At 44.7% G+C, this 20319-nt stretch overlaps 1 protein-coding gene across 9 annotated transcripts in view; it reads right to left on the bottom strand.

The window, feature by feature from the left end:
• SMOC1 (SPARC related modular calcium binding 1) overlaps positions 1-20319 on the bottom strand; it is a 206074-nt gene that overhangs the window by 161706 nt on the left and 24049 nt on the right. For 3 of the 9 annotated variants that reach the window (XM_005305939.3, XM_005305940.3, XM_065592958.1), the window contains exon 1: positions 19566-19985. The exons of the other annotated variants lie outside the window; for them this stretch is intronic. The gene's annotated coding sequence lies outside the window, so the exon portion shown is untranslated. Of the gene's footprint in view, positions 1-19565; positions 19986-20319 lie in introns of those variants that run through there. 9 annotated transcript variants of the gene reach the window in all.

Raw genomic sequence — 20319 nt, 5'->3', positions numbered from 1 at the left:
TGCGCCATTGCTCTCCAATGGCTAGAAACAGAATTATTCCACTTTTGCTAAAGCAGGTAAGGAGCCTGTGTCTCTGAAGCAAGAGGATCAGAGATCTGTCTGCCATGCCATGAAGTTCTGAATAGCCATCCCTGCAACAGTGACAACTGCTAAGTCCCAAGTGGCAGCAGATTTTACGTTTCTACATTTTTCAGAGTTGCCTCATAAGTGTTTCTTCCACATGACAGGCTAATGAATTTAGAAGTGTCAAAAGCAGCTTAAGTCACTTCAAATGCTAACTGTTAGCTTCTGACCACTGTGCCATTATGAATTGTGTAAGTAAGGAATGGAAGAGACCTATTAAATCAGCTTGTCCACCCCCTCACTCAATGCTGGCATGTTCCCTATAGCATATGCTCCAGTGCTATTTGCTAGTAAACCCTCCCCCATTTTATTTCATTAAGCATAGCAGCTTTTATACAAACTGTACCACAACACAGTTCAGATAGTCACATATGTTAGGAGTAAAGAAAGAGGTTAGAAAAAACCCAACTGTTTAACTGAACTTCCAAGATCTACACATGCCTAAACTGAGTAACTAAATGATCTCATTTCTTCTTTAGCCCTTCTTCTCCTTGCGGTTTGTTACCATTCACTGAGGCATGTCTAGAGCAAGCACTCTGGGAAAGGTGCCCTGTCTTCATTTAACAGCTAGAAAGTACCCAGCACAGCACACCTTTGGTTACTGTAAAAGTACCATCACAATATTAGCATCTCAGGCAATGGGATTTCCAGAAACTAATAAAAGGTCACTATTCTTGATATTCAGCCTACATTTTTTGCACCTCTTCCCAACTAGAGAAACCTGCACTTTGAGCAGAGTGCTGCAGGAAGGCATAGCCAGCAGTAGAAGAGCTCCATATAACAAATGAAAGGAAGTATTGCACTTTAAAGCCAAAAAATGTAATAATAAATGCAAGGACAGGTTAAGGTTTGGAAGCCACTGAGGCGGAAAATGAATCCTTCATGAGGCATTGGGGAATGGGGTTGTAAAGGCCTCAGCCATCTGAGAGACTCGTTTGTTGCAGGAAAACAAATGGATCCTGGAGTGTTTGAAAGTTAAAAAAACTTCAGCTTTCATCAAACTGGTCAGTTTCACTGCTCTTGGGAGATCACTTGTGGCTGTGAAATAGTTAGCCTTTTTATTGTCCCAACAAAAGGTCAAAATTTAAAACAAATATTGGAACCCTTCCTGTTGCTTCAACCTCAAAAGGGAGAAAAACTCTGCAAGCAACTGATAACCAGCAATAAAACCATGAATCTTGGTCTGTCATACTGGATGTCTAACAGATAACTACAGGGGAGGTTCTAAACACTGGCTTTTCTAAAACAATTGAGATACACGGACTATAAACCCTGAACTCTGATGAGGTTTCCTCTCAAATAGCCTCTCTGAAAAATCAGCAATATGCTCCACAGTATCACTTCTGCAACTGTAGTTTGCATTTATATCAATATGCTGCATTCATAAACTGTTTTCATTCACTGTGGGATCACAAGCCACATGATTACAATCAGACATAATCTGTATGTTATTCCCTGATAACCAGAAACTTCTATGCTCAAACTCTTTTCACTATTTTTTTTTAACATCTTAATAAAATTTTTAAAATATGTAGTGACAACTCAGCAGCTCTAGCTCCCCCCCCCCCCCCGCCCTCCTCAGACCAGGTCAATGTTTTTGGTATCACTGGCAGCCCCACTAGCCTTTGAACCTGGGGTCATGTCTGCTGCGATATTAGTCTCCAGCAAGCTGAAAGAGGGAAAGAAGTCCAGAACTGAGATGTCTTGTCTTTTAAAAGCTTGTATAAAGTTATGTTGAAGTTGGTCATTAAGAGGGGATTTCCTTTCAGATTAGCCATGATTTTTTAGCAGAAGAGAAGTACCAACTCTGCTCCCCCGAGATTGCCCACATAGTGCAAAGTATTCCACCTTCCCCTGGAACAGTGGAGAAGCCAGCACTATCAGGGCTTGCTTGGGTCAAGAACTGGGAGCTAGAGACTTGGATTGTCAAATGAGTTTAAGGGGATCTGAGTGCCTGGCTCTTGCTGTAAATCAAATGGGATTTGGGTGCTTAACTCCTTGAGGTTCTGGAATTCCCACCCCATATGGATTAATGTTTCAGAACCCACCCAGTCCTGCTACCACGGCTTAGATCACCACCCTACAACCTGAAGCCTCAAGAGCAGTGGTTCTCAAACCTTTTTTTACTGGTGACCCCTTTCACATGCAAGCTTCTGAGTGCAACTCCACTTATAAACAACACACACACACACACACACACACACACACAAAAAGAAACACCATTATAAATGCTGGAGGCAAAGAGGGGATTGGAGTGGAGGTTGACAACTTGCAACCCCTCTCCCCCAATGTAATAACCTGGCTACCCCCAGAGGGTAGCCAACCCCCAGTTTGAGAACCCTTGCTCAAGAGCTTCCCGGGAGCCAAAAATCTCTTCACACCTTTCCAGATGTCAAAGGAATAAACTTTGCACTACCTAACTGTCAAAACCTCCAGGTCCCCTCCTCAACTCATCCAGCCCAAAATATCTACAGAGCAGCTATCCACCATCAGTGCAAGACTCTGGCACACTGAAAAAAATCTATGAGCCAGTATGAAGAATTCGAGAACTACTTATTTTAGTAAAAGGAATACTGTACTATATCCATAGTTCAATAAAAGCCTGAAGATGCAACTGAATTCAGGCTCATGCCCCACAGACTACCTAAAGCTTGAAGTAGAGCACATAGGGTCTTGCCATATTTTATTTATTTATTTATTTATTTTTCTTCAAAAAACAAAGTAAAAAAAAGTAAAACCACACTGCCTACAAAGGGTCTTGCCATTTTCATCTATAAATCTCAAAAGTTCGTTACACAAAAAGGGAGTAAGTTCACCTTCTTCAAAAGGAGTTAAGAGGCACAGAAACATTAAGTAATTTGCCCAGGATTACAGAGGAAGTCTGTGGCAGAGAGCAGAATAGATCACTAATGTCCCAACTTCATCCCATGCTACAGTCACAGAAGCACATCAGCGTTCCCAACTCTCATAAGTCTTGCAATATTGGGGTGGGGGCGGGGTAAAGCTCCAGCTCCTGGAGTCTACATAAGAACGTCAGCTCTCCTGGGGGTGGGGAGAAATGTTTCAAGCCCTCACTGTTGCAGAGAATAGCTTGGAAAGACGACGACAAGTGCGCTGTGAAGGCTGAGAAACCAGAACTGCCTTAAGTCTCATGACTTCAGTTTCATGACTTAGACCCAATTCATGATTAACAGTTAGGGCAGGTGCACTACACTGCCATGCTGTTAACATGCATGTTCAAACCAGATTCTGGCTTTGGAAATTACATCCTGTCTCCCTAAATTCAAGTGGCTGTGCTGTTGTGTGTAGCATTAAGTAGATTTTGCATGTGAAGCAGACAGATGCAGTCAAGTGGTAGCTGAAACAGTCTCTCTTTAGGGCCCAATCCAGCCCCTGTTGGAATGTGCACACCCTTTCGATCCTCATAGTTTGCAGCAAAGCAGTTTAGTATTTCAGAAGGGGGGGCACATTCATGTTGTCATCACAGGTGCTTGAATTAAGGGTGCTGGGGGGGCTGCTGCACCCCCTGGCTTGAAGTAGATATCATATACAGGGTTTACAGATTGGTTCAATGGCTCTCAGCACCCCCACTATACCAATTGTTCCAGTACACTTGGTGATCATCTGAAATAATCTGCAATATAGCCAGCAATACAGAGGCAGCAGTATTTGGTTTTGGAGCCCACAGATTAGTGGTAAAAGAGGAAAATATAGGCAGGAAATAGCTCAACTCATTCTAATCCCCTTCCCACTAACATTTTGAGCCTCCATTCCCAAAAGTGCTCTACATTGACAATGCCAGTTCCACCCATCCACCACTGTCTTTTCTCTATCTTGTGCTACCATCTTACACTCAACTTACCTTTAAAAAGTTTTCATCATACTGTGGTTAAAATACAAACAAAACTGATAGTTTGATGCAAAGCAGGGAGAGAGAATTCCCTTCCCAGGTCTAAATCAATGTCCCAGTAATTAACCAGGGAGGGGGAATTAAATGAAGGCAAGTGAGATTAATTGCATTGCATTTTAATCTTGTCATGTTGATTGACACGAAGTCAGAGGTGCTTTGCTCGCCCCTCTTTCCGGGAGAACTGTTGACCTTTCAGACTGATAAAGAAACATCTGCTTTTTTTGCTTGTTTTTCTTTTCGAGTTTAACAGTTTATATTGCAATTACCAGAGTGGATTCCAGGCTTCAGCTAGAAAGGACACTTGCCAGTTATTTATTCAGCCCCCTGTAAAAGCCTCTTCAGGAGCTTGAAACATTTCTGAGGCATTGCCATTTAAAGTAAGTTTCAGGGGGTGGCAAGATCTGCACTGCAGTTTTCACAAACCAAACAGTTCTCCAAAAAAGAATCACTTTATGAAAAAGGAAGATTTTCCTTTTATCATCAGAACGCTACTCTGCAAAAGCCACTTCCATCAGAGATGAAACTGTTTTGCAGACAAAGGATTCAGCCTTGGCACCCTTGTGAGCTAAGAGGGCAATAGCTTAATTTTGTAATTAGAGAGACCTGACCAACACTCCCACAGAACTCAAACAGCAGGGAGAGAGACCTCCCAAATGCCAGGCTTGCATTTTAACCATTAAACAGTCTTGCCACCTCGGTTTCTTGCAGCCTCTCTCACGTTATTGTCTATTGGGTTGAGGGAATGCCTTCTTCGAGCCATGCATGGAGAGTCCCCTCCTGTGAGAGGAGGTCAGCAACCTCTGTGATACTGCCTCCCCGTGTAGTACCCTTCATAGGGCCAGGCCCCCATATGGCAGTACCATCAGGGAGAAGACCATGCACGTCATTTTGGCTTTCATCTCCCACCCCCTCCCCAGGAGGCAAGTCAACTCCATTAAAAGTTGGTGGCACCCAGGGCCGGCTCCAGGCACCAGCCCAGTAAGCAGGTGCTTGGGGCGGCATGTCGGGCTCTTCGGGGGGGGGGGGGGGGGGAGACCAACGGAGAAAAGTACCTGCCGCCGAAGAAGAAAGCAGCGCAGTGGAGCTGTTACCGAGTGCGGCTTTTTTTTCCCCCCGCCGCTTGGGGCGGCAAAAACCCTGGAGCCGGCCCTGGTGGCACCCCATGCTGTGTCACCTGTTCTGCACTCCTTGCTTACTTCCAGTCAGAGGAAATACACCCCCCACACATCCCTCTTTATGGGGAAAGAGGGATTTTGATGCTTCCTGGCAGTATGTAGACTAGCAAGGCACATCACTACCACCTGCCCTTGCAGAAGAAAGCCCTGTCTGTGCCTACCGTGGGTCAGTTCTCTGACTCTACTGGCCAGGGGCAATACAAGCACTTCCCTCTAGGCCTATGCAGGTCCCACTCTCTTTCTACTGAGTGGAACAAGCACTCTAACCCTCAAGCCCCATGGGACACTCCAAGGAGATGCTAACTCCTGCTCCATTGGACAATTGCTAGTCACAGATTCACACTATTCCAAAGAAGCAGTATGCTCCAGCTTACTAGTTACACCTCAGATCACTACTCCACTTAACACACAGCACTGGATGTTGTTATAGTGAAAACAAGCATAGAGTTTATTTAACAAATTAGAGAGATTCCAGTGATGGAAAGTTGGAAACAAATAGCTACATATCAAATAAAATCATAGCATGCATTCTAGAGCCTAGACTTACTTAACTAGATACTTTCATGTCTTCTAGAGCAATGCACCTAAAGTCCTTCCTGTGTTTTACAGCCAGGTTTGGCTAAGGCCCCTCCGTTCATAAGACAAAACACATAATTTACACTCTCAATCCCTCACTGAGGTGGTACCTCTGCATCCACAGTTATACCCCAATAATTCACGGTCTTTACTCAAAGAGGATCCCCTCCTGCTGTTCATTTCTTCCTGAAAGGGAAATTTACAGATTTCCCAATCTCCGATTAGCATTTGGCTCAGTAGGCAAACAGGCATCCATTGGGAGATATAAAATGCCCAATACTCATGGCCAGACAGCAAGATAAGTGTCATTTGCCTCCTATTTGAAAGAAAACAGGTAACCAGAACATATTTTCAGTATAAACATAACTCCTTAAATATTATCTGTACATACATTTTGCAGTCATTATGGCCACCGGTGGGATACTGGTTCTCAGAGACCTCACATGTTACTTTTTAGTGAATTAGGTATATATCCAACCCAGAGAAGGCCTATAAAACTCTATGCACCCTCTGCCAGAGAGATCAAGAGGTCACTAGGTCATAGGAATTTTGGTACAACAGTTGACAAAAGCTGCAATACTCCAGTGAATGTGGAATGGCGGTGGACTCTAGAAACAGTAGTGTTGTCCTACTAGTGGATACACAAAGTTTGGGGCTGGACCCATGCTCTTTCCATGGAGGGAGGGGCAAACCCCACCTTCTAAATGCTCCTATATGGTGAGAGACTGACAATATCCTGTAATTTTCTGAACAAACCTTATGGAATTAAGAAAGTAATTTATACCTTATTGAATTAGTATTAAAAATTCAACTATGTATTTAGGGTTGCCAACTTTCTAATTTCTAAAAACCAGATACCACCACTCTACCTCTTCACCCCAGGCCCTGCCCCCTCCTTCCCCATCACTCGATCCTCTCCACCTCCCTCACCCAACCAGCTGGGCTCCCTCTGCTCCAGGACTGGTATAGGAGCTAAAGCCTCACATGGAGATGCCTGCCTGCCTCTGAGATGCAGATAGGAGGCAGCCCTGGCTGTGCAGGGGCTGGTGTGGGTTGATGACCCAGGGCCTCCCCAAACCACGGTGAGTGGACTTTTGGTGTCTGATTAGTACATCTGACCGGACACTGCCAGGTCCCCTTTTTGACTGGAAAGTCCAGACAAAAACAGGACACTTGACACAGTAGGGTTGCATGAGTGACTGGAATTGTAGGTTTTTCCATGGGAAGAGTAAACAGAACAACATGGGGTGACTAGGCAAATTCACTCTGGTCCTAACAGTCTCCAGAGAAGTCACCTCCCTGAAAAGGTTTGCCTAAATCAGTTCAGACTGGATTCTCCAGGACCAAACACAAAGAAATAGGTTATGGCTAAATAGCCTGGTTTTAAATAGATTTAGGTCCTCCTTCTTGATCCAGCAAGTGGACAGACCCCCTGGTCCACAGCCCCCACCCCCAAATCCTTAGGGTTGGATTGGAAGGACTAGGTGCTTGTTCTAAGCTGAAGTTGTGATGAACTGGTAATCTCAAGGAATCCCCCTTTTTTGGGGGGGAGGGGGAAGAAGGGAGGGGTGCTGAAGGACTGTTCCTGCCAGAATCCATGTTAGGATTGGGGTTAATTCTGGTAATCTTATTAGCATACCTGTAGATTTTTATTATGGTTTGCTCTGTAATGCTTTTTACCTTAAGAAGAAACTAGGCTTGCATAGGATGTGCTGTGTGGTACCTTAACTGTAGCATTACACCTATTAATCATCTCCGAAGAGCAAGCAAGCAGGGTGTCCTTGGGTAACCTATCTGTGCTGAGGCCACTACATTGTAGGCATGGAACTGTTCAGCCTGGAAATATCCCAGTGAGAAAGGCAGAGAAATGCGTATCTCCACTTGAGAGGCAACAGAGGAGGGGAAATACAGGTGCAGTTGCCCTGAACTGGACAGAAGGAAGCCACAGACATGTCCTCTCTCAGATTTCCACCATAATACATAGAGCCAAATCATGCTTAACTAAGCAGTGGGTTCCCTAGATTCAGATCTATTTGAAAGAGTGCCATTTACATCACTAGACAGTTCCTCCTATTGTTGGCTCCTGCAGGGACTTCAGAATCCTGTTGACATCTATTACACAGAAGCAGCGGATGTAATAATATTGACTTTGGTTACTTCACTGCAGGATTAATACACAAATAAAGTCCCTGGGTTTTAATGTTCAACATTAACAAGTGAAATCCTGGTTTGCTCTCAAGCAACAAATCAGAAGGGAATTACTCCCATGTTTAAATCTACCTTTAAGCATCAAGAACAGGAGTTCTTGTGGCACCTTAGAGATGCATCTGAAGAAGTGAGCTGAAGCCCACGAAAGCTTATGCTGAAATAAATCTGTGGCACCTTAGAGACTAACAAATTTATTTCGGCATAAGCTTCCGTGGGCTTCAGCTCACTTCTTCAGATGCATCTCTAAGGTGCCACAAGTACTCCTGTTCTTTCTGCAGATACAGACTAACACGGCTGCTACTTTGAAACCTTTAAGCATCAGTTATTCTAAATAGCACTTGGTGGGTCAACGACCATTAGTGGTGACAAAGTCAAGTTAAAGGAAAAATTACTACTTTGAACACTTTTAGCCAAACAGTAATACTCACAATCATGAATAGGGATTTCTTAAGTCTCTCCTAAATAAAAACAAGTGGAAATGAATGTGCAATTCTAACATACAAAAAAGTACATCCATGTATTTCAGAAGGTTAATGAGGACTGACTGGAAGAGGGGATCTGAAGGTTAGTCTTCACCATCCAGCTATCAAAGATTCATTGTCTGTTTTTCCTAGTTATCAGCTTTGGCTTCCTCAAACCTTTCCCAAATAATCTGGGGCAAGTATAGATTTACCATAAACAGGACTAAAGTGAACAGTCCATGTGTTATGTGCATGCCATCAACCACACGCAGAAAGTGACAGACATTCTAAGGAGTTCTCCTCTCCCCTTGTTGGGTTTTGTTTGAGATTTATGGGGGGGATGGCAAGTGACTCACTGAAAAGATGGTCTTCAATTCCGGTTAATAAATGCTGTCTTTACAATAATCATTTCTTCAAATTGGAGTAAGATTAGGAAAGTTCTATCCTTTATGTTTTGTTCGGTTCTTGCTGTTGCAAGAACCTTCTGATCTAGAACACTGATCAGTTAGAGCATTAAGAACTTGCCAGAAGCTTTCCATATGTAGGTATTCTCCAAAGGCAGTGCCATTGGATGGGTGACCCAGGCACTCCTTTCCCTCTTTAAGATGAGGCCATTTCTGCTTGTATTGGGATAAGTATTGTGGAACAACTAAGAACATATTACATTTTGCTAGAGAAATGGTCACTGTAAATAGAAAAATATGGCAAACTACTTCAAGGTAGGCAAAGTATCTGTCCCCCCCCACACACACACCCCCCACAGAAATGGAATACAACAGTATCCCCAGTTGAATAAAGAATCGCTTCCTAAACCACACACATTTTCCAGCTCACATCAGACTTCCCATTTGAGAATGTCATTCACTCCACAGCAAAAGGTTTTTTTGTTTGTTTTGTTTTTTTAAGTTTTGATCAGAACCAAATCCTGCTTTACAAGCCATGTAGCATTTGCCTACTCAATTTTTCCCAGCCCTATTTTGTGAGAAAAATCCCTGGGGAGTATGAAAACCCCACAGTAGTTTCATCCCATTGTGTTTGTTTTGATGCCAGCAGTGATGTACTAGAGGCAGCTGCTGGGAGTGCACAGCGCCAAGCGTCTGCAAATCAAAACAAAGACAAAATGTTGAAATACCTCTATCCTCTGTGAAATGGAATTACCTTTCTCCATCTTACTCTAGTGTGCAGCTCTTTGAAAAGTCAGGCCCCTTTAAGGAAACAAGTAGGGTATTCAACAATTGAAGCACATAAGATCACTAGTCACTCTTTAGACTTTTGGCCTATGGGCTCAGATGACATTAATACGCCACCCTCACCAGTTACATTGCTTGCTCCTCTAGAAGAGGATACGCTACCACCTCAGTGTCAGTAGAAACTGGATCTAGGATGAAAAGCAGCCACCTCAAGTTTAACCTGGGTGACACTGAGGTGATTAGCAGGAGAGAGGTGTCAGAAACCAAAATTACTTGTCTTCTCTCCTTTAAACCCACACATGAGCCCTTCTCAGGGGCGGCTCCAGGCACCAGCGCACCAAGCACGTGCCTGGGGCGGCAAGCTGGGGCGGGGGGGGCAGCCTGCCGTGAGGGCAGCAGTCAAACTGCCTTCAGCAGCATGCCTGCAGGAGGTCAACCGGTCCTGCAGCTTCAGTGGCAATTTGGCCGTGGGTACGCCGAAGGTGTGGGACCGGTGGACTTCCCTAAGGCATGTCGCCGAAGGCCGCCTGACTGCCATGAGTAGGGCAGCAAAATACATAGAGCCGCCCCTGGCCCTCCTGGAGCAATTCAGTCACCACAGGCATCAATACCTGCAACATGCTAGTGCCATGCTATTGTATGCTGCCTTTTTAGCAGTCCTCACCACGCCATCTGGATGAGAGATAACTAGTTCAAGGTCCTTCCAGGAAACATAGAAAAGATGCCGATAGGAAGAAAACCATCACTGTTAGTTGTGACATTGGCCACATCCTCACCACCTAGAGGGCTACTCAGAGGGCTGATGCAAGACAATGAGAAATCTCATCATTGCCTTAAGTTATTCAGATAGCAAGAAATTCCTTCTTTCACCATTAGCTTGCTAAGAGACTTCACCTATTCTTCTAATCTACATGCAGACTTAGCATGTAGTATCCACATGATTGCCACTTCTAGATGAGACTACTGCAAGTCAATACCTTAGGCTGAAGGAGATCACCTCATGAAAGCTCCAGTGTCTATAATATGCAGCAGTCCTCATCTTAAGCAACATACCATGTCAAGAGCACATCCCACCAATGCTCTGAACGCTCCATGGGCTCCTCATTCCTTTCTCAATCCAATTCAGGATGTTGGTTCTAGTCTTCAAAGTATAGAAAAGTAGCTTGAACCCTATACACAAGAGCATCTCCCAAAGCAGACTTGCCATAGGAGCAAGGTACAGGATCACACACATGCCCACCCACCACAAAGCTTCTCTAGTGGCCCCTCTCCCCTAGGCTGGGGGGAAACACTGTCCACTAAGCATGTCCAGTCAGCTAGTTGGGAAACCCTGAACTGAGCTATATTTTGGTGCCACTAGTCTGCTAGGGCTCCATCCCCTTTTGGAGGTCACCACTGTCCTACATCCTTTGCCGCATCAGCATAATACCTGTGCTATTCATAGTACTGCCCTAATGGCACCAGCTAGGACAGAGTGAAGCCATCTAGAACACAACGCTGGGAAGCAAAACTGAAGGACTGCAAGGGATAAAGCAAACTTGTGTGTCAAAAACTTAGAGGGAATTGTCCTCCTACATGAATAGTCCACAGGTAATATGAAAATGCAGGGGAGGCAGATAAGGAGTATTGGACTGTTCTGATCTCATGCCAGCCATAAACCTTTAAAAGGATGCTACCAACTTGTTTAAAGAGAGCAACTTTCCCTAAACCAAAAGGGGGGGGGGGAAGTCAGGGAAAGGATGACAAAGTCTTTGAGAGAAGAGGATGTTACATGAGTGCATAAAGTCAAGAAGGTACTACTGGCTATTATTTTATTGCAGCCACATGCCAGGCTCTCAATCAGGGTCAGAATGATGCTGTGGTCAGCAGCATACAAGAGGGGAGACACAAGGTACCTGCCCTGAACAGCTTACAATCCAGTCAAATATGCACCCAAATCAATACCCTCTCAGGCACTGCAAACCTCAACATTAGGCTGAAGTTTGTTGATCTTACTAAGCAATTAAGAATGTTGCATACTGTAACAGTGCAGTTGCCAAGTAGCTCAAATCAATTGCTTTTGAGAGAGACAAGTCTCCACTCTGAAATGGCCCAGACAGAGTCATGAACAAGTGCCCTAAGTTCTTCCCACCTCCATTTTGTTCCCTAGCTTAAACACATCCATGTATTTTTACATGGAAGAAGCCAACAGACTCCTTCACATTGCATGCAAGGATCTGCAAGTCTCTTAATGAAAGACCTTTACACACCTGCACGCATCTCACTACCAGTTTCAATACAACATGACTTTCTACTAAATAGATAGGCCCTGACCAAAAGGGAAACAGAACCTTGCAACTGCAGCACAGCAGTGTTTGAACATGGCTGTTACTAGCTGGGTTCCAACGCACAGTTCATCTGATGGGTATGAGCTGACATTTTTTGTTAATGAGTGCCACATACTACAGACCTAGGAAGCCTGCAATAGTACATCACAGCCAAAGCAGATACAGTTGTCACACTGCTTAGTTCTAGAGAATGCTGACTGTGAGCACAGCAATCCATGAGCACGTTGTCGCCTTCACTGCCTCCACCAAGCAGCATAAGCTACTTCTGCCTCCTTTATATTTTAAGCAGTAGCAACTTTGGGTTTCAGTCTGGCCTGAGAGGCTCACAAGTCATAGTCCTGGTGATATTCCATGTGCCCCAAAGACAAGCACTGGTGTTCAGCTAGACAGCACATGTAGCATCAGGGATAGAACCAGGACCTTTCCATCTAAAAAGTAAATAAAACAAGCAAACAGACCAATCCACAGAACTTCTATGACTGAGCTAAGGAGACTTCGTTGGCAGTAGTGGGGCATTTTTGCTATGTGAGCCAGCCACTAGATGGAGACATGACCACACAATGCACTCATTAGCTTTCCCTAATTTCCCCATCTATAGCAGAAGGTTTGGATCATGTCTGTAGCCTCACATTGCCCAATAGCACAGAGTAATTTTTAAACCTAGTTCTGAAGTGACACCATTGCCAATAGTGATGGAAGCCTCTGCCACGCCACTTGCCAAAATCCCCAGATTGAGGGATGCAAGATAAAGGGCAGCAAGCTGTAAGTGATGCAGAATTCCGTAGCCTTAGTTTTTATTGTAAATGTATAGTCCAAATAAAAACTAATATGCTAGGTTTGTGCGGGGGCAAGAGCTACTATTCCCATTCATTTAAATGGGGAGTTTGCAGCCCTCTCAGCAATTGATTCAGACCAGGGCCGAGGGACCTGCTGCCCCCGAATTGCCACAGGTGCCGCCCCAAGCACCTGCTTGTTAAGCTGGTGCCTGGAGCCGGCCCTGATTCAGACTGCCTATAAATTCAGGAAGTCACAGCATCAGTTTTACACTAGATTCACTTTGTTATCTTCACAACCACACGTGCTAAAACACTTTGTTTAAATAACAGCTGGAGCAAGGGATGACTTCCATAGCACAGTGGTTTTCAACCTGTGGTTTGGCAGACCCCTGGAGGGCTGCAGACTATGGAAGATTTTTTTCAAAGGAGTCTGCTCTGCCATTCAAAAATTTTTAACTGGGGTCTGCAAATGAAAAAGGTTAAAAAACCACGTTACATAATGCATGGGGTCATGAATAGAGTAAGGGATTGTATCCCCAGTACAGTGTCAGTACAGTTAGCTGAGGGTCTTCACGTGTTTTACCTACCCATTTTTCTATGTTACCAGCCTTCATGGAAGCAAAATGCCAAATTCATCCTTTGCAAGAGACAGCTATTTAAAAGTAGAAACTCAGCCAAATTCTCTAAAATGACAGGGTTATAAGGGAGGTCCTAAAATGCAGACCAGTAGTAAAGTTCCTGAAAAAGCCACAGTAGTTGGCTAATCAAACAAACATTTGTATAATGGATTTTTTTCAAGTCACACAGAATGAGGAAAGCTAACCAAATATTGTACAATACTAGCAAAGTGTTAGTCCTTGGGTGCCACGCTAAACAGATCTCAGAAGTAAAGTCAACTCTTATCCTACCACACAAGTGTATAACCAACAATGCAAGTCAGATCAGCACATTGAGCCTCTTGGGTGCATAACAAAAACACCTACTGGCTGTTTAACATTAACCTCTACATAATCCAAATAGTACAGGGGCCCCAGAGCAGTCAACCTGCTAAGATTCCCCCCCTCCTCTCTCCAACATAAAATAGACACACATACCCAAAGGGCAAAAAGAAAAGAGCTGGAACTGTTCTAGGTAGAACTAGATTCACTTAAATGAAGATCTGATCCAGTCATAATTTAAACATTTGAGACGAGATGCATAATACCATAGCAATTCTACTGTGCTAGAGGTAGTACTATGCTCGGAGGACTCTGACCCAGAGTGTTCCTTTTTGTTATGTACTTACAATTTTCCACTACTGTAGTCTCCAAAATACGTAAGCCCTGCGCCATTACAACTTTTTAGTCAGTCATTTTCTATCAATGAAAGCTAAGAGAATTAAATGTAATAAGACTGAAAGGAAAGCTCATGGATGAGCCCAAACATCAAGGCAGTTTTAATCCAGATCTAAATTATGCAGTGCAGGCCCAGATCTTCTCTGTGTAAGATATTAAGCAGAGCTTCAGGCTCACACAGACTGCACTCTTTTATAGTGGTGCAATGGAGAGAACACAGAGGGAATCTGCTTTTTGGAACAAGTAGGGCCATCTCCCTTGCAGGAGGTTACAGAATTCACGGACATTACTACAATACAGGCTTCCTCATACAGGTTTTATTTCAAATTCCTTCAGGTGTGGTCCATGCCCCTTATTTAGGGGGTGGGGATTGCTGTAGTCCATTTCAGTTCCTCATTATCTGAGGTTGTGATTTGGGGTCCTTACTTGTGGACAGCTGTAGGGAAAGAGTTACCATTAGTCCACATAGTAAGCCACCACCATGGTGAGCGCAATCTCATGACTGATTTCTCTGATCCCTATATTACACTGGTTTATGGCTTTGACACCCATTGTTCTGTTCCATGACTTTACTAGTAGCACCTCCCCCAGCTGTTGTGTTGTCTCCAGGTAGGTATTACCATCATGCACCCTCTTTCAGAATCATTGTCCAGGTAACTAGGGGTCAAGAGGACCCTTGTAAACCTGGCTATGTTCTGCTCCCCACCCTAGGAAGCATATAAGCCTTTTAGGAAAGGATTCTATGATGGTTGTTTTTATTTGCTCTACAGGGGAGGGAAAGATCCTCACAACCTGTCCCAAGCTCATGACCAGTTCTACAGGGATGTTGGGGGTTCAGCTCCCAAAGTCTCATCAATCCTATGCTTTTCAGGGAAGGGGAGGAGGACTTTTCAAGACTGGGCCACTATCTCATATAGTCTCTTCTTGCTTATGAGGATTTCTGGAGCACTGCAACCCACATTTTATCCCTCTTACATAAGCCAACTGCTTTCACAGCCCTAGGGCACCACAATAGCGCCACTACCCTCTGTTGTGACATACAGAATTTGAGGCTGTCCTAGTGCTCCTCACTTAGGTATTGGTCTCAAAGAGGAGGAAATGGATCTGCAGAAGACCATGCTAGCTTGTCTTGTGCTAGTGGGGAGGGGGGGGGAGAAATGGAGGTTCCTGCCACTACTCCTCTCCAGCACCAAGTGAGAAAAGCAGGGCTTGGGGGCACAACCCATCTGGTCTGCTATTGGATGAACAAATGCTGCTAAATGGCACATAACAGTCTGCAATTTTTCGAGAGCCAGCCAAGTGTTCTTCTCAGGCTTGAGGTACAGACTCTGAACCTGGTCTGTGGACTACTGGTGCTCTGAAGACCAATTGCTGACAGGGTGAGCAGAACTGGTGCCAGAATGACATGGAATGGAAGAGCCAGAGCCAAGAGGTGGGGGGGGGGGGGGAAGGCGGGGAAAAGACACCAATTCACTTTTTAATGAGACAACATTCTAAAGGCAGCTAAAAGACATTCTTATTACTTTTCCATATGATCAATTGCTGCAGTTGCATAGGGATGTTAGACTGCACAGGAAGAGGGTGGTAATGTGATCACAAAAGAGAGCAGAAGTGGTTCAAGAGAAGTCTCTGTTAAGACATTGGCCATGTTATGAAATATTAGATCAGGAATTCCAAGTTATTTCTAGGGAACCCTAGGTACTAAAGGTTCCTATAGACCATCTCAGTGAGTATGTTTAATTAGGAGTCTGAAAGCTGGTCAGATTGTACATACTAAATGAGGTTTTCTGCACAGCAAGTCACTGGGAAACCTAGAATAGCCTCAAATAGATTCAAGCTGCTGCCATAATTTTATTATACCAGGAGACAAAGGTAGCAGGTATGAGTATTGGTAAGCCCCTTTTGAGGGCCACATCAAGCCATAGTGAAGCAACAGACCCATATATCAAAAGTCCAGTAGGTACAAGCAGCCACCCACAGCATACCGTGACTTTTAGTGGCAGTCAATTTGTACAAAAAAATACTTTTGAAAAATATTTGAGCTATTGTTACAAGAAACATCAAGATTACTCTATTTTTAGTTTTACTTTGTCTATTCAACAATACTTAAGGGTACCCTTCTTACCCTTATATATTCACACCATTTACCAAGTCTTTCACTCAGCAATGGGGGGGGGGAAATCATATGTTGTATGGAGGACTCAGGCACAGGAGTAATACTTGGAACTACTCTAGTCATTTGAAAATGACTAGACTAAGTTTGACAAGGTAGGTGAGGGAATATCTTTTACTGGACCAACTTCTGTTGGTGGAAGGTACAAGCTTCTGAACTCACACAGAATTCTTCTTCAGGTCTGGGGAAAGAAGCAGAGCAGTGGTGCTGGAACAATTTTTATAATGGGGGTGCTGAAGGCAGAAATCCTGTATTCAAGCCAGGGGGTGTGGTGGCACCTCCAGTTCCAGCACCTATGAAGCAGAGAGTATCTCAGCTAAATAAAAGTTGAAACAGTTCATTAAAATAGAAGAGGCAATACAAATGACCACCTCCAACATGTGTCACCCCTTCTACTTAACTATCTGTCCCAACTTTTATTTATCTCAGACACTCTGCTTCCTTCCCCAGACTTGAAAAAAAATGGAGATATCCTATCTCCTAGAACTGGAAGGAACCTTGAAAGGTCATCGAGTCCAGCCCCCTGCCTTCACTAGCAGGACCAAGTACTGATTTTGCCCCAGATTCCCAAGTGGCCCCCTCAAGGATTGAACTCACAACCCTGGGTTTAGCAGGCCAACACTCAAACCACTGAGCTATCCCTCCCCCCTTACAGAAGAAGAGCTCTGTATAAGCTTGAGCCTTCCACCAACAGAAGTTGGTCCATAAAAGGTATTACATCACCTACTTTGCGTCTCTCTTATCCTAGGACCAACACAACTACAACAATACTGCAAATTGAGTAAGTCAGTAGTGAAGTTTTAAATATTAAAGCCTACAAACACTACAAGATATAGTGCTGAGTACCCTAACGTAGCCTGATTTCATTGTGATAAGCATTGCACCCAAAACCAAGTGTCTGCAGAATCAAACCCTAAAATTGCAATCCTGCCCACTTCCAAAGAGATAGGGGTTCTGAAGGGGGTATGGTTTAACAAGCCAGATGTTTCTCTTCACTCTTATCACAGATCTAGTCTCAGGATCAGAGAAACAGTGAGTGGTGTAGCTTAGTGGCCATCATAAAAAACACAATGAATAATTCAAAGAACTTTTGTAATGTAGATGGGAATCTAAAACATGGCACCTTTAGACCAGTGACAGCTTTATTGGGAGTGCCTAATCATCAGGTGAGTGTAATAGATAGGATCTGAATTTCAACATGCTAGTGGAACAAGCTGTGGGGAGGAGAGCACACCACTACAAACTCTTTTCAACAAGTCACTTGAAGAGGGTGGAGAGGATTTACTAGTTAAATACACAAAAGTCACCATTTTATATTGAAGAGCCCATAAGCTAAACTTTTAAAGGCACAGGTCTCTCCAATAAACAAAAAGCTATGATGTCAGATTAGCTGGCTTTTCCCACTGACTGTGGAACATTCTTTGGAGGGAAAAAAAAGTTAGTTCATTGAATTCATGGAGTGAGAACACAGACTCAACAGCTGTTTGTGTTTGGGTTTTAGATTCTCTTGAAGTAACTTGTATTTCAAAAAAAGATACAGTCTAGGGAGCAGTTAAACTGGCTTGTAAAATACAGTATATAAAAAAGTCTACCAGGAATCTGTTTGACAGACAGGCTTGTTGTGCAATTATGCAGGCTGGCATCAGGATTTGTTTGTTTTATTCTTCATCTCAACTGTTCCTAATTAAGGCTCTCAGCTACTTCACTGATGAGGGGCCACATAAGTACCTAGATAGATTCTTTTCAACAGCCCAATGCTTCTTTCAAAGAAAAATAAATTAACTGCCCAGACCTTTGGGATTTTGAAAGCAAGTGATTTACTATCAAACAATACAACTTCATTTAGAAGAACACTTATGCATATCTCAAAACCTTGTGTTTCCTCCAACCTTCAAAATTCCTGTCTCCAAGGATTTATGATATGCACTGGATCCAATCTGCCACATTCTAACTGCTGCTGTTACACATCTGGTCATAAAAGGGCTACAAGGTGCAGCTGAACACAAGGACACACTTTTCTTAATGTGGCAGCTACAGTTTTTCCACAGTATTGAGAGGTTTTTTTCTTAAGTGGGTGTATATTATTCAGATAGTAATCTGGTTTAGTACAACACTTCATTTAAAAAATGAAGTCTTATTGCTATACTCAGAGTAGAGATTCCTACATAAAGGTTTCTAGATCTTACCCCTATTTAGGATGGTAGTTAGATTAAGTATTAAATTAAATACATTTCAGACCAATCAGCAAAAAGTGCATGTGGACAGTGCACCCAACATGTTTACATACAGGTTAAGGTTTTTCCACTTACCCAGAATTGTGTTTTTATTGCAGCATTGACTTGAGAACAACTACTGTTTTAGGGCCTTAGAATTCAGAGTCATTACCCAACTCTAGGGGCTGCAGTGGTAACACGTCAGCTGGAGGACCATACTTAGAAGAGAGGTGTTCTTCCCCAGAACAGTTTAATACTTTTGTAAATGAAATTATCAATCCTAATAAGAGCCAACCATAGATTAAAAGGCAAAACTAGACTCCTAGAGGGAGAAATTTGGGCTGAAGGCATCTAGCTTTATTGCAGGGATTCATTTAATCCCTACTTGGAAACATAATACGAGTCCTAAACTATATTCTGGGAGCCAAGGGGTCCTATTAAACGTAACTTAAGACTGGCAATATAAAGATACAGCATATTAACTTGCTCCTCTCTTTTGCACTGAGCCCTGACAAATGCATGCCCAGTGTTTGGGTACTCAGCTTGTACCTGGGCTCTTGATTTAGGATCTTCCGAACAGTTATCACTGACCACACAGCAGGCGTCTCTCTCCGCTTGTGTAGCAGAACTCCAGAGGTAGCGATAGGTCAAGCCCAGCAGGGTCAGTGCTAGAAGCCCCCGGGCTCCGTCAGAGCAAACCCCCGAGAGACGCTCCAGCGCCCGTTTGAGCAGAGTGGGGAACCACTCTGGGGTGCGAGGCAGACTACAGCTCACGGGGCACGTCTTAACGCGGGGGGGGGGGGGGAGCGGCGGCGGATGATCCGCGGTGCATCCCAGAAACAAGGAGCGATGCAGGACCGCAGCTGAAGTTCCCAGGCAGGCACCCGAGCACACAAAAGCCCGTAGTGTACCTGACAAGTATGACAGGGTCAGTGCGGGGCAGGGGGGGGATTTTCCAAGCGGGAATGAGAGGCGCACCTGGCTGAGAACCTGGCTGTGACCTGACATAATGACTCCCTTGTGCTGAGCGACCGAGCGCGCGCGCTGGGGGAAGGGGCGCGAGAGAGATCCCGGGGAAAAGTCAGAAGCTCGCACTTACCCGCGGCCCAGTGGCCCTGTGGCTCTGAACCTGAGGAAGATGCGGCGGCAGCAGCAGCACCAGGAGCAGCTGGGGAGTCACCACGCTGCACAGGGTCTGAAGAGCATCGTCACTTGGGGGCTGGGGCTACAGGCACGAGACAACCCCCCTTCCTTCCCTTCTCTACTGGCCGGAGTGCAACTTGCTGCTGGAGCCCTGCCCTTAGCCTGCGGGACAACAGCCGCCCTGACAAGCCAGAGGCAGTTTCTTGCCCTAGCCGGGGCACTTGAGCCGAGCCGCCTAGCTTTACCCCCTTCAGCGGTACCAGGTTAAATGCCTGAGCCCTAGCCATTGGGATCCCCGTTATAAAGACCTTGCCTGGGCGGGGCCAGGCAGGACTGACTGAGTGAGGCACCCATAACAGCGGAGCTGCTGCTGGGCAAGAGCCAATGACAGGGAGCGAGGGGTGTGCCCCCTCCCCTTCACTACAGCTCCTCCCGTGCGGGAGGGGACAGCGGGCTTCTCAGGTTGCCCCCGGAGGCTGCATGTTTGGGTTCCAGCTGCAGAGCTCCAGAGTGAGGAGCAGCAGGAATCACGGGCGGGGGACGGGAGACACAGGCGGGTTCAAAGCACCGTGCACTTCAATCGCTTCACCTCTGGCACTAGCAACACCTGGGATTAGCTAAACTAGCAGCGCCCTAAAGAGCTCTGTGTCCCCGCAGTGCTGTTTGTTCACCCCTCTCCCAGCTCCCTCAAGAAAGAGGGAGAGGCCAGA

This window comes from Chrysemys picta, chromosome 4 (assembly GCF_011386835.1).
Source record: "Chrysemys picta bellii isolate R12L10 chromosome 4, ASM1138683v2, whole genome shotgun sequence".
NCBI classification, from domain to species: Eukaryota; Metazoa; Chordata; order Testudines; family Emydidae; genus Chrysemys; species Chrysemys picta.
Note: the sequence above shows the minus strand (reverse complement) of the source record. Positions and strands in the feature narration are given on the sequence as shown.